Here is a 17,013-nt window from a genome sequence, read left to right on the forward strand (position 1 = left end):
CGGTGGGATTTGTATTGAGAATACATTTTAGTGTGCTTCTTTTAGATCCCTTAGTGCAACTAGCCACAAAGCTTAGCACTAAAAAGTGTATTTTCTAACCTGTCAACTATGGAAAGTTATAGTCAAGAGTCCCTTGCTACAAAAACTGCTGATTGTTTAAGAGTTCTCTGTAAGCATAAGAATCTCCTGACTAAAAGGCAGGAAAATGGAGCCAATAGAAAGATTGTTAGCAAACCAAAGTCTGGGTAGTGGTTCAGAGGAGCCTACTCTCCCAGAAAATGTAGCTAACAGTGATGATATTGATAAAAGTATTGATAATCTTGAGGCAGAGTCAGAAGAGGAGGGTGAGGCTGTTGTAGTTGTCCCACCTGGGCCTCTGTCTGCTCTACCAGCTGTAACTACTGGAACTTTGCCAGGTCCCACATTTAGTCCTCAATGTATTGAACTAGAAAAAAGGAAGCTTGAATTGGAGTTTACGAGACTTAATGCTCAAGCAGAACAAAGGCACCAAGAACTAAACCAAGAACTAAGGCTCAGAGAAATAGAGCTCAAGCATGAGCTAGAGATGAAGAAATTGTCTGTTGAAAATGCTTCTCTCTCCGGATCTTCTAGGAGTTCCAGTCCCAAAAGACCCCGGATGCCTAAAGAGATTGTGGGTATGTATGAGCCTAAGTTGGATGTGTTAGATTGGTTGGCTATGATTGAGTATAATCATGGGCTCCAGGACATCTCAGGGAATGAGTTACTTCCTTGGTTGTTCTCTAGGCATGAGGGAGGCCATTAGTAACCTTTACCCCGGAAAATCACTCTGAGTAAGATTGAACATGAGTGGTCTGCTCTCGGACCCCATACCAACTGAAAAGGGTTTAAAGCATGGATGCCCTCTCGCCCGGCACTTTTTAACCTCAGTTTCTGAGATTTTGATTAAATCTATTCCCAAACTGAGAAATTGCGACCACCTAAGACGGACCAAGATTGCAGAGTCCTTGCAGAATCTGGTGCTTTTCTGCTCTGCATTAACAGAACTTGGAACGAAGATGTTGGGAAAACGCGTTCTTGAGCAACCTTCGCTCTCTGCGGATCATTGGTTGGCCAGTTTGATGCAAGGAGAGAGAGTATCATTTACCTTAGCATTGTTAAAACGTATAAAGGAAATGTGTATGTTAATGGAAACATTGAAGAAACCAGACACCTTACATCAGTGTAATTGCTGGATGTGAAATTCCATAATGAGTATCAAAATGAGAATTCGAAACACTATGAATTTTTTTTTAATGTAATGAGCAAAATGGTCGTTTCAAGACAAACGCTTAATAAAGAAAAATATATTTTTCCTCGCCTCCTCTATAGGTTTCATGCGCTGCTGCTGCCGGTACCACAGAGTCCTAAGGGGGTTACAGGAAGATATGATGGGCTTTATTTGGAATGGGGAAAAAGACCCGGATAGGGAGGAAGATTCTGTGTAGAACTTAGCAGGCGGCAGAGGGCTCTGGCGAGTGGGGAGGAGAGGATAATAGCAAACAATAGGTGGTTATGGAGCAAGCGATTGCGGGTGAACACACATGGAAAATCCCGTGGCTGAGGAGAGAAGACAGACCGACAGGGCTCACTGAAAGCCTGATAACACTCTTGGGGACTGGGAAAAAATGTACTAAAAAATCCAGTTGGCGCCATGGTAGTCCGAGGGAAATCAGAGATTTGTATGAATCAGCGTGTCTTAAGACCATCCCTAAATGTACCACCGAATATGTGACGAGAAAAGAGGATTACTATACCTATCAACAGATTAGGGACTGGGTGACCACCCCAACGATAATGGAGGGAGCTACTAGCGGTATGACGGACTGGGAGGAATTACTATCAGAATAGCAAAACCAATAGGGGGCTTATCTCATCCGTATACAGAATATTGCTAGGGGTAAGTGGGAATTAGGCATGGGTAGACCGTTACAGATAGTTGGAAAAAGCTGTGTATGGGATATCTGGTTTGTACACATCAGCGCAGAACCCGGAAGTACAAGATACTTCATAGGTGACACCATAAACCTTCAAGGCTACATAAAATGTACATTAGTCATTCCCCAATGTGCTGGCGATAGTGCGGGGAGGAGGGAACGGTGGAGTATGTCTGGCGGGGGTGCCCGCAATTACAACACTTCTGGTAGGAGGTTAAATCGGACGTCATTGAGATACTGGAGTTTCAGTTTCAGTTTCACGGGGCACTAGCGCTCCTTAATATCCCAGCGGATGGCGAAACTAGGTTGGGAGGGAAAGCGGGAATCTTATGTGCGGACCCGATACTGTGCGCTAAACGACGCCTAGCAAAGCACAGCAAAGCTGTGGCGACAGGCAGAGATACCGTCAATGCTACAGTGGTTCTATACAGTTTAGGAAACTCAACATGGAAAAGATGACAGCCATAGGGCGTGATACAGTGAAAGGGTTTGGCAAGGTTTAGTCCCCCTTTCTTGCATATGCCCTCAAAGATCTTAATCAGTTGTATATCCCAACAAGACTACGGATGCTTGCCATCTTACCGGAGGAGGAAGATTAGAAAGAGGACAGAACAGTGTGTGGGCATTGAGGTACCTGGACTAGACCTGGGGGACGGGAGAGGGGACTATATGGGGATTGTTGTTACAGTTCATCTATTACTTATCTGACTTCAAATGGAGATGAGCTGCTGAGAGATGTAAAAGGTTTGTAACTCCAAAATTTGCTTTGGGTAAAGTAGCAAATAAATGTGTGGATATGCATGTCGAATTAAATGCGAATAATCATTTGGTTGAAAAAGAAGACAATAGACAGGGGTTGGAAAATCCTCTAACAGTTGAGGTAGTCACCCTGGCTATTTGTTCTCTTTCTACTAGCAAGGCCCCTGGCCCAGATGACTTCTCAGCCTGGTTTTGTAAAGAATTCTCAGAAGTTTTATCTCTTCATTTAGAGAAATTGTTTCATACTTTTCTGGAGACAGGGGCAATCACACATACTATGGGAGAAATCATTATTGACATTGGTAGGCAAACCAGGCAAAGATCTTACTCAAAGCTTTTCCTATAGACATTCTTAATTAGGACGCCAGTCTTAATTCTAAAATCTTAGCAGCTCGGCCAACTGCTGTGCTTCCGGGAGTGGTGGGTAAAGATCAAACAGGTTCATCCCAGGGCACCAAACACATGATGATATTCGAAGAACCATCGATGTGGTTGACTGGGCGAGACGGAACAAACAGGAATTGGCCATTCTTTCTGTCGACGCTGGAAAGGCGTTCAACAGGATAAACTTGGTTTAACAATTGGAGGCGCTTCATGGATTTGGATGCGTTTTTATTAAAAGAGTATTGGCCAATTCCATACACCCATCTACACTGATTAAATTGAACGGTATGTTATTAGACCCTGCAAGCTCACAAAGATGGACCTGCCAGGGGATGCCTGTTAAACCCATTATTATTCGCTTTGTCTATGGAGCCCTTAGTGAGACTGTTTCATTCCTATGCAGTTATCCAGGGGTTGGAAATTGCAAGTTTCCATCATAAAGTGGCATTATATGCGGATGATCTTCTCTTTTACATGCACAGTTCACGCACTTCATTACCACATTTAGTCTCCCAATTAGAAAGATTCCACAGGCTTACAAGGTTCAAAATTAATTTTACAAAATCCGTTAAACTTACTATTTTGGAGACGCATGAGATGGTTTACAGATTTAACAGAGCTTATGCATTTCAATGGGCCTCGTGCTCTATGAAATATTTTGGAGTTCACCTTATGATGTGCTATGACTAATTATATTTTGCTAACATTCCGGAGCTTTTTGCATCTGGAAATCTGAAATTCAGTGGCTGGGAAGAGCGACAGCAATTTAAATGCTTTTGCTGCATCGGTTGTTGTATGCCTTTCAGGTGCTCCTGATCTGGATTGCAAGAGCGGTGCTTCATGATCTTCAGGCTCATTTTCCGGTTCATACGGGCAACAAAATTCCCTCAAGTAGTTAGGCATACGCTCATGGCTGCAAAGGAGAAGGGGGGCTTAGTAGTTCCTGATGTCGAAAGCTATTTATATGAAGCACAGATGAGAGTCAGGTTTCTGCACCAGCCCCTAAACACTGGGTTGATATTGAACAAGGCTTGATTGGGGTTCCCTTACATGATTGGTGCTCTGATGATCAGAAAGAGGAGATCGATTGCTTTCTCAGACTAGAGCAATGTTGGACTACTGGATAAAGCTGCCCGTAAATATGCGGTGACTATGCTCCCCTCCCGTTTGACAGGAATATGGAATAACTGGAGTTCCCCCCGGGACGGATACAGCAAGGTTTACTCATTGGATAGATAGTGGACTGATGAGATTAGGCCAATTGTTTGAGAATCATCTGCCCTTGTCTTTTGAGCAATGCAAGTCACTTTATTTAGTAGACAAGGAGGATAGGAATAGTTATATATAACTTAGACATGATGTGAAATTGGTGAATCATGCGAAGAGAGATAAGTCTCAGTTTGAAGACCTATTTAAAGGTGATACTCCAGCTGGTAAGGTTTCTTCTCTATATAGAGTGCTCAATGTCAACATATGTAATCCTCCTCATGTGTATATGACTGAATTGGAGGACACAGGTAGAGCACTTGATATAACCTGATGTGGTCACGGGTGGGGAAATCATCCAAATCTATACAATTAAAGGAGAATGTCTTTAAATTGATATTCAGATGGTATTTTACACCAGAGCAGTTGAATAAGATGAACCCCACAGTCCCCTGCACTTGCTGTAGATGCTCAGATACCCCAGGAACATTTTCTTTTACATATGTGGTGGATGTGTCCATTTGTTCAGGTGTTCTGGAAAGATGTTTTGGCACAAATTAAAAGGATCAGTGGAGTGGGTTTGGTAGCTGAACCCCAAGTGGTGGTGTTGGGTGATGAAGATCCTCAGGGTCATTATAAATTATTGGCCAAATCCAAAGCTGATGACCCATTTCTTAGTGGCAGCTAGGATAGTTGTGGCCAGAAACTGGAAATCCCCGACCATGCATAGTATAAAAGAGTGGTGGGCTAAGATTTTGCTTGTTGCAGCAACGTGCAAGATCGATGCTGCTCTTAGGGGGGGGGGGGGGGGGGGAGATGTCACAATTCTTGAAAGAATAGAGATCATTTCTTTTGTGTGCTGAAACAACAACCCTGGACTATACCACAGACCTCATGAGATGTCATCCTTTTCATTGTTAGAATATGTATGTTGTTTATGGGTTTTGTAGATACTTGCACGGTTCCCTCTCTTGATTGATTTTAAATTTTCCTTTTGTTTTTCATATTTGACACATTCAGTATTATGTGTTTAATGAAGAATGTGTGGTTTTTGGCGCAATGCAGCAGCAGTGTATGTTTTTATTGAAGATTTGTGCACTTTTGTCAACGTAGGTGCCATTGTATTATATGCTTTAATAATGTTTCAATGGTAAAAAAGAAACTCCCCAAAAAACTGCATCCATGAAAAAGAAACCGTTACTCACTGTAATGCCTACTCTAGGCCTAGTCCAGTCCTTTCCTCCATACTGATTTCATAGCTCATGCCAAAGGGGCGGAGCCTTTTTTGCACCACAATAAAATGTTCCCGCCCATGCTGACTCTGCCCATTCGCCTTGCTCGCAAGTCCTTTTTTACCCGCTCATCGGCTACAAAGCCTAACTAAAGCGATTTAGCTGTGGGGGTGGAGGGAGGGTCGTATGGAGGAAAGGGGACTGTGAGTACAGTAGTCACTAAGTTGAATAACCGTTTCTTATTCCTACGTCTCTTCCCCTTTCCTCCAGACTGATGGGAGATTTCGTAGCAAGACAAACTCACGGGTGGAGGTAGTCCAACTAGGAGCAAACGAGATCCTCAAAATCAGTTTGGACTAAGCCAGCTAACAGAAGAGGGTATCTCATGCCCCCCTGCTTGTTTATGTAGGACATCGCTTTCGAGCTGTCCGTTGTACCAGGACCGATTTCTTTCACATGTTTGGCAGGAATGCTCGCATTGTACAGAAGATGGCTTTTAGTGCCAATGCATTTATGCCATTTGGGATTTTGAAGATTGGCCCAGGCTCTCAGCCATCTTAGGGCTGAGCGCATGGGCCGTTTGGAAGGGACATGAGGGCTAATGTCCACCAATGTGCCGCCCGGAGGGAATGGTCTTGGACAACCCTCGGGATTGTGCCCAGTGACAGGGGACCTAGGAGTCTCAGACCGATGTCCAGAAGGAACTGCCATACCCTCTGTGGTGATACCACAGTTAACTCTCGCCCGTCAGGTGGCTGCCTGGTGTAAAACCCAGAGTCGTCAACCAGATCGGTAGCTACTCCAAGAAGCTCCCGAAGAGTTCTCGACCTGTCAGCCGGTAAGAGGCTTCATAGAGCCCTCAACCCGTGGGTTGGTACTAGACTACCACCTCTGGCTGCCCCTGGTCAGCACTAGGATGTTGGTCTAAACCAAAGCTTCCTGGCTGGATGAAGACTGGACAAGCTAGTAGTCCAGGTAGGGGTATACCTGGATCCCCCTGAGATGCAATGAGCTGGCCACAGCACTCACCAGTTTGGTGAATACTCTTTGGTGCTGCATCGAGTCCGAATGGTAGGCCCCGATATTGATAATGGTGCCTGCCAATCGAGAACCTGAGGAATTTCCAGTGTGGTTCTCATTTAGGCATGAGTAAGGTCGGCGTTCTTTGGGTCTAGAACACAGAACCAATTGTTGCTTTGAAGAGAGATCAGAATATGTGCTGGTGTAATCATCCTGAACACCATTAGGAAGATGGAGGTTGAAGGAGCAGAGATCCAGGATCGCCCATAGGCCAGCTTGGTTCTTAGGGATTGAGAAGATTCCAGAATAGAAATCTAGACCTCTCCCTTTGGGTGGTAGGGTTGTGGCAGTGCTGAACAGGTTCTACGGCCCTGATGTTGAGCTGTTTGCAGATCCCCTCTAGCTGAATCCATCTGGATCAAAGCGGGTGAGGAGGAAAACATCCTTTGGAGACTACTGAATGAATCCTGGAAACCTGTGAGATGTTTAACCAGTGGCTCAGATGCAACAATAGCATGCAGTGTACACGATCCGAAAAAGCAATGACGAACAGGATCGGTGGTTTCAGTTTCGGAGTAGTTAGTGAATAACCCTGACTCAGGTATCTGCTGCTGGCCTGTCAGGCCAAGTTTTCAGTTGGTTCTCTGCCTTCTTGGCCGACTGTTCACAATCGGTATCCCTTCCCCCATTCCCCCATTTTTTTTAATGTGTACATTAGACTCTTGCTGGTTCTCCTTCAGTCCCATGGATTCCGCTCTTATTCCTATCCGGACGATACCCAGATTCTGGAGCGTCTGGCCTACTCCCAGGCTGACACACAAAAATGAATAAATAGTCCATAGGCGTCCCTCTGCGAGAACGAACATGGCTAAAGGACGTGTTCTTTGGGAAGGTACCCACTCGAGAGTCCGCAGCCACACTTTAGCTCAATGTACCTTGCACAGAAGGGAAATAACCATTTGCATATAAGTCTTTGTCCCGCCCACATGGGCAGTCCAGCACCGAAATGCTTTGGCAATCCTCTTCTGAACAAGAGTACCAACAGCAACCCCTTGGGCGGGCGTGCGCTCTACAAATCCCTTTAACATAACTTGCACATAAATGCTACTATGATCTTGCACTTCCGTACCTTGTCCAAAGAATTATTAAACACACCGCCATTAGACCCCTCATGAAGGAGTATTCCAACATGGTTCTCACGTCCAAGACAAAAAGAATCCACGCTGGGGGATCCAGTTTTCCCACAATGGCAGACTCCCACTGGAATGCCCTTCCCACTCACTTAAGAATGATCGAGTCCCACCAAGCATTTCGCAAAGCAATCAATACCAAGCTTTTTGTACAAATACGCTCAGATGTTTACTGTTTAAGGGCTGCACGTCTTATGTATCTCGGAACTCACCTGCGCCCCTTGTAACTACCTGTGACTAATGTACCTGTAACAAAGAGACCTCATGGTCGCCTGTGAACCACTTAATCAAAAATTCCTCAAAATGCCATGTAACAGCGCCTCAATGCCTTTGGGCTGTAAGTGCGCTATACAAATAAATAAAAAATAAATAACCCTTTGGATTCGGGTCTTGAATACTTCCTTCTGTAGCCACTGGGGGATGGTTCCCGGTTTCCTGCCTTCCTATCTTGGTAGCCCTGAAAGCTTCCAAAGGACTTCTACCAGGAGTCTCTGGTGAAAGAGGACTAATAAAAGGGCATCTGGCTAGTGTTTGGGAGGACTGCCAGGTAATTTGGCAGTCTGCATGGAAGTCTTGTGCCCATCGACTTCCTCATTTATTTTGTCATTTATATAGCGCACAAAGCCCAGAGGCATCTGGGCGCTTTTAGTTAAGAAAGCGGTTACAGTGGTTACTTACAGTGGTAGAAAATTACAGACATTACATAGCATATGTTTGGGTACACAATTTGGAAAGTCTCACCTCTTGGTGCGGAGAGCTACATCAAAACATGCAGTTACAATTGGATAAAAAGCGACATGAATTTGGGTGCACAATTTGGAAAGCCTCACCTCATGGCACGGGAAGCTACATCAAAACATGCGGTTACAGTTGGGTAAAGAGCGACATGAGTTGGGATGCACAGTTTGGTAGGTCGTCGCTTCAGGTGCAAGTGCTGTACCTCATATATGCAAGTGTAGGTAGGTAGACGGTCAGCAGGGCAGGCTAGTAATAGAGTGCATATTAGGGTAGCCAGCATAGTCATGTGCACCCGAGATGGTGGCGGGGCGGCGGCATGTAACGCTGAAAGTTTGGCGGTGGTGCTGATGATATTGTCAGGTCTCCATAATGTGAGCGCATAGGACCATTGGACGAAGTGAGAGGCGCAGAGTACGCATGCAGGCATTTGAGGAGATTCGAGCCAGTAGAACGGTGGGCCAAGCGGTATGGCGTGGGCGTGTCGTGGCATGGACAGGGACAGACAGGGATTTAGAAAGTGGGCCTTGGGGTTGTGGCCTGGCTAAAGCCTGCCGGTCCACAACAGGTTGGCTTAATATGGACAACAGCCAATGGGAAAGCCAAGTAGGCGCACAGGAGAAAAGGAAAGAGCGGCAGCCATCTTTGAATTGCTGTGATGTCAGTGATGAAAGGCCTTGAGCAGGGGGATTCTCTGCATCCACTGTGTGCTCCACTCGAGTGCACAGCAAAAACAAAATGAAAATGTTTTGCTTTCTTTATGATTTTTGCAGATTTAAAAGAACAAACTGCATTTTTCCATTTGAAAAAATCCATCCCTCACAATCCTCTTACCTCAAGTTGGGAGGGCTAGGGAGGAGAGGCACAGCAGTGTAGTGCAGGCATCTTAGTCAGCATCAGACAGGTCTGCAAACTAGGAGCCTTGTGTTTGGGCCACGAAAGTGGGCCTTTGGGTTGTAGGCCGGCTAAAGCCTGCCGGTTCACAATAGGTTGGCTATAGGTTGGCTAAATATGGACAATGGCCAATGGGAAAGCCAAGGGGGTGCAGAGGAGAAGCCTCTTACACAAAAGCAAAGAGCAGCGGCCATCTTTGAATTGCCGCAATGTCGGTGATGAAAGGCTTTCAGCAGGGGGACTCTCTGCATCTACTGTGCGCTCGGCTCGAGTGCACAGCAAAAACAAAATGAAAATGTTTTGTTTTGTTTTCTTCCCGATTTTTGCAGTTTTAAAAGAACAAACTGCATTTTTCCATTTGAAAACTTCCATCCCCCACAATCCTCCTCGAGTTCGGAGGGGTAGGGAGGAGATGCACAGCAGTGTAGTGCAGGCATCCGGATTCAGCATCATACAGGTCTCATCCGTGGAGGAGTGGATCAGATCTTCACCATCAAAGGGGAGATCGATGATGCAATCTTGTAACTCATGTGTAAATTTGGTAGCATGCATCCAAGCGACTCTTCGCGTGTCTGAACTCACAGCCATTCCACGACTAGCTGCATCAGCTAGCTATGAAGGGATGACTCAAGCAGATCCTGAGTCACCGTCTTAGCTTCCGCCAAACCAGACTAAGTTCTGTTGCTTGTCCAGTGGCAGGTATGGCAAGAAATCAGCCAACTTTCTCCATTCATTGATTATCCGCTGCTAGCAGGGCATCAGTATTGGTTTGCCCGAGGTGTAGAAAGTAGACCTTTTCCCCCCATAAGTCTCAAGGAGCTCGTCTCCCTTGCTCAAGAGAATCGTAGACGACACTGTAGCACCGGAGCCCTAAGGTTTAATGACCAACACCGACACCACTACAGATTATTGTGGCTGTGATTGCAAGACTAGGCACAGATTTTCTGACGGAAGGGGTCCATATCTGGCCTTCAAGTTTTTTGTTAGTCGGATGAAGGGAGAGAGGATTCTACCACAACTTCAATGCATCAGTGAGGATGTCTTTCTGTAATGGCAACCCCAATCTGCATGAGGAGCAGAGGGCCAAAACCTGTGACAGCACGCCGGCCTCTGGCTGAGGCTCTTCTGGTTGGGGCACGCCCAGGAACTCTGCCAAGCATATTCTTTCAAGGAAGGACCTTGACGGAGCGTGAGACATTCTCCCTGTGTCGGTATCAGAACTGGTGTCGTGTACATCTTGAACAACTGTGTCTGCAATGGCAGGAGCGCCCTCCTTTGGCATCTCTGCAGATAGAACCATGTCCTTTGGAGCCTCCAGTAATAGTGCAGGCTGAGGTGGCATTTTTGCCAGATGGGGCACTTGAGGCGGCAGAGCCAGCTGTTGAGGGGAGAGTGAGCTCAAATGTGAAAGACCCGGGGGCCTGTGTGCCTAAAGGGGATAGAAGCAACAGCAGCAGAAGCATTGCTGTGGTGGGGCAGGAGTGTGAAGCACTTTAATGAGAACAGGGACAATGGCGGAACATTTCAAGAGGTGGTTAAAGGAGCTCATATAGTCTGGAACTTATTAAAAAACCTGCCCTCTTCCACAGAAGTCGCAAAAGACTAGGTTGTAGGTGTCCAAGTTTGGGTCACCATAGGGGGTGCAAGCATCCTATTGAGTAGTGCTGCAGGGACCCAGTAAGGTTGCCATGGCTGAAAATCCCACAAAGACGAAGGCAGAGTAAGGTAGGTTGGATAAGCGGTGCTCTCCACGCAGTATGCGGTACAAAGGACTCACATGAGACTGTTGGCAGTAAGACAATTGGAGATGCATGTCCCTTAGAGGTGGGTCTGGCTGCCAGCTCGCCTAGGGGCGAATACATGGGGAACCACCCAGTCGCTTCACCTCTGTTTCTGCTCCTTTGACCCAAATTTTACTTGCCCAGAGTGCATTTCCTTGGGGTACACCATTTTGGACTTTGTAGATTGGCCGTGGCCCACCGCCATCTTAGGGCAGAGCACGTGGCCTTCCTTGGTAGGTACACAAGGGTTACTGTCTGCCAATATGTTGCCCTGAGACAAAAGTCGCTGATGACTCTCAGGCTCCAACCCGGTGACAGGAGCTCCTGGAGTCTGACAGATATCTGCAAGGCACGCAGCGATTTTACAGCCGGGAACTCTCGCTCCCTCAGGCGGTAGCCTTGTACAAGACACCGACGAATCTTCGACCCAGAGGTTAGTAGCTTTTACAATAGGCCCTGAAGATACTTCGGCTGGCTGGCCAGCCAGCTATAGGCTTTGTTGAGCCCTCAATCTGTGGGTCGGCAGTAGCCTTTACGGCCTCTAGAGTAACCCATGTAACTTTAGTTGGGTCCGACAGCCCGCCTGCCCAAAACAGTCCCCGGCAAGGAGTCGCCTGGGCGGGGAGTTTGAACACTAATGGAAGCTACTTGAGCAGGGCACGAAGATCAGTCCTTTCGACAGCCCACAAAGTCCTTGATCTGGAGCGCAGGCGAGTCTCTGAGGAGATCCCACTACTGACTCAGGCAACGTTGCAATGCCCGGGAGCCGAGTGCTGCGCTGGTCGAACAGGAATCCCACTGATGGGAAAGGCCCAAAGACCTCACTGCAACAGGCAAAGGAACAAAAACAATTATCACTGGCATACGCGGGTATGACAGTGAGACATGCTAGCTTGCAGCAAAAGAAAAATAATTATGGAAAGTGGCAACAAAAATAAAACACGTAACAGCAGGTTGTAGAGGTGTGGAAGGGCGAGACTGACACACTTGTGGCATGATTACTGATAAAGACTTATTTTGGCAGAAAAAGGATAAACCCTACCTGACCCTATTACTAAGAGGGTTTCCCTGCCTCAACTCGATACTAAGGATGTGTCAAAATCAAAAGTCCACCGTCCTGTGTCGAAACTGATTTCCTACCCTTACTTTTCTAATTAATCCAAAAGGCTGGTGAGTCTTCTTAATGCAGAAGAATGGTGCCCTTCTTCTGTGGAGTGGACTACCATGACAGTAGTCTAAAGGGACTAATTCATGTAGGAGAGACTCCCTTCCCCAGTTATGTTCAATTGGAGTACACAAAGTTCCAGCCTGAAGAAAGTCTCAATTCAAAATAAAGCAAAGTTCTGATTCAAAACCTTGGTACCATCTCTTTGTCTTTCTCAGGCTTCTCACAATGTTCAGTAACAAAACAATGGTCCAACTCAAAAACCTTGAAGCCAATAGAATGACTCCCTTCCTGATGTCTTTCGCAGGCTTCGCACAATGCCAAGAGAATGACTCCCTTCCCCTGGCATTTCGCAATGTTCACAGCCCACCTGGTTCACTACCCTGCCAGGTACTGTGACTACGAAGATGACTTGGGTTACTCTTCATACAAGGGTGCAGGTTCCCAGACCCATAAGATTCTACTCTCTTCAAGCTGTAGACCTGGTTCACTATCCTTCTAGGTACTGAGAATATGAAGATGACTTAGTTCTTCTTCATAAAAGGGTGCGGGTCCCAGACCTGTGAGAGTCTTCTATTGAAGCTGCAGGCCTGGTACTGGGACTATAAAGATAACTTTGGAGGCAGTTTGTTATTCAGCGTGGGTATCAGAGCTGTTCTTTGCAACTCTTCTGCCCTTTGGGGTTTCCACTAACCGTGCCGGCAACCCGGACCTCTTCAGGGTTCTTACCGGCAACCTCTGGTTGTCTGCGGGCTTCTCCTCCCTTCCCTGGCTTCTCACAGTCTCTCGAGGAGCTACGATGCTCTCGCTGCCCTCCTCTGCTGTGTGTTTCCAGCTCTCCGTGCAAGCCAGCCCTCCAAGTCAGCTGGCTGTCTGGGTCTCTGCCTCCCTCTTTGGTGCAACCATGGTGGAGTTTCCGGGGACGCCTCTGCCGGCGGGCAAGTGTCTCAGCATCTGCCCCACCAGCGTCTCCGTTGCTTCAGCTCAATTCGAATTCCCTGGTTCCTCCAGGAACGGTGTGACAACTTGTCAAGAGCTTCTTCCCTTTTTTCTCAATGGAAATATGGTGAATACGCCCCCCCACCTCCACCCACTGAGCACGGTCACCAGGGGGATTATCGGTTAGCAGCCTCACCTCCCTGGCCTCATGGGAACAGCCTCCCCCTAGGGAAGAAGGGATGACAGCCAAGGATTTGTCACATGGTGCAAGGCGTGTCCAGTCTCCTCGAGCGAGGCATAGGGGTAGAGTCAGGGTGGGCGTGTGCCTGCGCGTTTTCATTTAAAGGGAGAGTTTTATGGCGGGGAAAAAAGGGCGGCGGTCCTGGCTCCCCCCGTGGGGCGATGTATCCCATCAGTATGGAGGAAAGGGGACCGGTCATACAAGTACTTGTCTTGTACAGATGCAATGAACTGACTTGCCTAATTCTGCAGACCTCCGATCCACCCGCTAGAATTAACATGCATCCAAAAGATAACTAGCATTACCCTTGTCATCAGCCATCCCCGTCTTTCTTCAAATCTCAGACTGTTAGACTAACCCTGCACCCACATTACTACTCCCCCCTGCCCTACTTTTCTCTTTCCCTTTCCTCCACATACCACGGTCTGGCAACCCCTGGCATGAGCACAATAAGCCCACAAACATTCAAGCCTCAGAGCTGTGAAACCAAAGCTGTGGTAATATTGCACAGTATAAAAGCGTTCTTACATGACGTGTGCTTGACAGGGTTTGCAGACTTACTGTAGGCTGACTAATAATGGTGCCTGTGCCCACAATGTGTAAGTGTTTTACAGTGACAATAGTAGCATAGATTTGGACACCGGTGGCATGCCGGGGTTTTACAGGGCCATGTTGTTAAACGTGTTTAACAGTAAACTACTGGTACATATTTGCGTGAAGGAAGCATGCGAAATATTTGACATGGCCATGCTGGCATATGTTGTGTGTACTTGCTAAGCACCATGGGCGTGTGATTCGCAATTGCTGTGCTAGTGTATATTGTCGGCGCAATCATGGAAGTGTTTGACAATGTGAATGATGGCAGAAATTGTGGGCACATCAATGTGTAAGTGTTATCAAAACCTATGGTGTACAGTTGGTAACTTGGCATCGGTTTGCCATTTTCCAAGCCTTACCATACACAAAAACACATTTTTCTTAGACAGTGTGAAATTCCCCAATTCATCCTATTGGTTTGAAAATGTTCAGGGCGAGACCCTTAACCTGGTCCCTCATGCTAATTCAGGGGAATATTAATGTCATTCCACATGAAATATTCACCCATTGTCACAAACCATGAATCATTTAAAAAGTTGGTGCCCCCTCATGACTCCTGTACCAATACACCCCCCCCTCTCCCCCCAACCCCCTAAGCTACAAAAGCTGCCTTTGCCACTGGTCTGAGTGAGGGGGCTATATCTGTGCTTCTCCTCCGGTACACCCATGGCTTAAAGGAATGTAGCGGGTGTATGGAAGTGTTTCAATTTCATATATTTCATTGAATCAAAGTTAATTTGCACATTTAATAGATCAGTGTGGTAGGCTGGGAGAAAAAGGGTCTCATGGAAGGACAATGGGTTAGCCAAAACGTCTCTGCAAGGTGTGTGCTCATTTGTTGAGGGGATGGAGATAAAAAGGGAAATTTGACCTACTCGAGGAGTGACTTGGAAGGCATGGGAACACTCCCTCCCCCCATCTTTTCTTTTGCCCCTACCTTTCTACTCAGCCCTAAGGCTGTACAATCCCTCCCACATGCCTCTTTTGCTTCTCTCTCTCTCTCTCCATTTCACACCTGCTTCCACCATCTCTCCATTACTACATGTCTTTCTCTCCCATTCCATCTCACATTTTCACGCTTCCCCCACTGCATCAGTCATTTGTTTATCATTTTTCATGCCCCATAAAATTGTTCTATCTGGGGTCTCCACATCACCTCCCTTTTTATATTTCTTCCTCTCTGGTTTGCCTCTTCCTCCATTCCTCTTTCATAAACGGCAATTTCTGGTGCAGTTGGTGCACGCTTGGCATATGGTGGCATCAAATGAACATACGAGACATCATCACTTATTGCAGTGGCCTACCACCTTTGCATCTCCCATAAGCCTTATACAGCAGTCAGTAGTGAAGGATCATAGGAGCCACAGGGCAACACATCTGATTAGCCACAGGCTGCCGACCCTTGATGGTAAAGATGCCATGCACATGAGGAAGTGACGTTATGTTGGTATTTGAGGCTGCATTTGCAATATGATAGCAACTGGGCATGAGGTTGCACATTACATATAGTGATATACTATTTGCATGAGGCATTCATTATAATTTCTGGGGTCTTTGGAGGCTGCACATCACCCATGGTAAAGGTAATATGCATTTAAATTACTATGTGGCGTTTAAAGATCATTTGAAGCTGCGCTTAGCACACGATGGAATCCATTACATGCAAGGCTGCAAATATGGTACCTTATACCATGCATCAAAGGTACTGAATGGCATCAATGGGGAATTTGAGGCTGCACTTCACATACAAGGTCAGTAATTAGACACATGAATATCTCCAATCCATATGGTGACCATGCTAGGTGTTTGAAGCCTTAACCATTGTGTGGCATTACTGGACCGTTGAGGATGTATTTGGCATTTGCAACTCAATATACAAAACTCTAACCTACAAATTTTGACTATAGCTAGTCTATAATGGGCATAAGGTGGCATAATCCTTAAATAGAGCCTGTGTGTGAGATACTGTATTATGGCAGAACCTGGGAATGTGGGGCTTTTCTTGGCACATGATTACTAGACTTGGCATATTTAGCTAGATGTCCAGATGTTTTGGTCAAAAACTCACATTACATGTGTGGTGTCCTTTCTGCTACCCGTGGCATTTTGGCAGATTGCTGTCCCTGTATCTAATGCACCATTTTGACAAAGAAAAGAGTAATTTAAAGTAACAATAAAATGGACCAGCTAAATTTGAAATACAATTAATGCTTATGGCAGACTTACCAGAATAACCTTCCACTTCATCTAAGGGTAAGCGAGACTGTCTCAGTATCACCCTGACAAGTTGATCACACAGCCCCTGGGCTTCATTTAAATTGTTGTTATATAAATGACAGTATAGCAAAGCCAGGAAATATCGCATCTGTAGGTAACTTTCTCTCTTTCCCCCTGCACACAGAAATACAGAGAGGATGGTTAGAAATGCAATGCTAGCTAATTCCTACAGCTTCAGAAACAACCAGTTACTGAAATTTGCAAACATGTAAAAAAAACTAATTTTGTATTTTTGTAAACTTACCTTTCACAGCATTTTCTTCCAGAGCGTTTTTCCAAATCTGTACACACTCCCTGTATGAGCCCATGAGAAAGCGTTCCTCACCTTTAAAAATAACAAATATTTAAAAACGTGGCACTTAATTCAAAGAATAAGTTACATTCCTTACAGTTAACATTGGTTCTGAAGGATACAATGTTTCCTCTGCATATCCCTTTCCTTTGAAATGTCAAGCCACCAAGCTGTTACCCTAGAAACTTGAAATCACACTTACAGGGTCTGGGGGGCACAACTGGGGCATGCCTCGTGGTTTCCATCAGAAGTGACGGTGCCAAGGGTATAAGTGGTGGTGTCCGATCTAAGACCAACTATTCTGCAAATGCATCTGGCTAAAGGGACTGGCATCATTCTGATCATT

The sequence above is a fragment of the Ambystoma mexicanum genome, chromosome 6p (assembly GCF_040938575.1).
Source record: "Ambystoma mexicanum isolate Mex_15411 chromosome 6p, UKY_AmexF1_1, whole genome shotgun sequence".
Classification (NCBI taxonomy): Eukaryota; Metazoa; Chordata; class Amphibia; order Caudata; family Ambystomatidae; genus Ambystoma; species Ambystoma mexicanum.